This window comes from Penaeus monodon, chromosome 31 (genome assembly GCF_015228065.2).
Source record: "Penaeus monodon isolate SGIC_2016 chromosome 31, NSTDA_Pmon_1, whole genome shotgun sequence".
NCBI classification, from domain to species: Eukaryota; Metazoa; Arthropoda; class Malacostraca; order Decapoda; family Penaeidae; genus Penaeus; species Penaeus monodon.
In genome coordinates this window covers 16,285,199-16,286,063 of record NC_051416.1, presented here as the reverse complement: position 1 = coordinate 16,286,063, position 865 = coordinate 16,285,199, and positions in this window count along the sequence as shown.

The window sequence follows — 865 nt, the reverse complement described above, 5'->3', positions numbered from 1 at the left end:
CCACGGGCCTTTGGCAAGACGGAGGCAACTTAAGCCGCAGTTCGACGTGACAGAGCGGCGACAGCCACGAATTCTTGAGGGAAAACACCTGTAGCTTTTTCACTTTGCTTCCGTTGTCTTGTAGAAGCCTCGGTGTTACCCGCAGTTCCTTGAGCATTTATTTATCTTTATCAGTGGCGACGATAGGTTGATATGAGGATAAGAAGCTGATAAGAGGGAGAGGATAATATGTAAATGTGATATGACGTGATTTTTTAGTTACTAATATATTTTTCTTTTATGTTTTTTTTTTATGTAATGTTATCATAAATTTCCTGAGATGAAAAATGTATACGTGATAAAAAAGCTGACAGTATTTTAGTAATAATATCTTGATGACCATGATATATAAGTAAATTTAATTATTTGCACTATGATCATCTCATTTTCCAATTTAAAGATGAAGAAATTGTTTGTTGCTACTGTAATAAAACTGCATTTAAACTATTCCATTTCTGTATAATATTTCTATCTGATATCTGTATACGTTTATCAATTCAATGAAATATATATATGTACTCACTCATTAATTCATGTATTTGATTTTTTGTCTCTCTATTAATGCCATCTAATGGTATTTGGAGTACACAAATTAACATTTCATTTCAACTGTATCTCATCCAATGGAGCAAACTCGCAAGTTCATTAATTTCGTATAATGGAATATAATTTCATTTCATATAATTAATCATGAGACGATTTTTTCCCAAATCAATCAGTAACAATGACGTATCTAATTAAGTGTGTATAGTCAACGCTTTATTTCTTGTCAGTACTAATTGGCTAAGGCATAATCAGTCAAAATCGTTGTTTAGATTATTCAGAA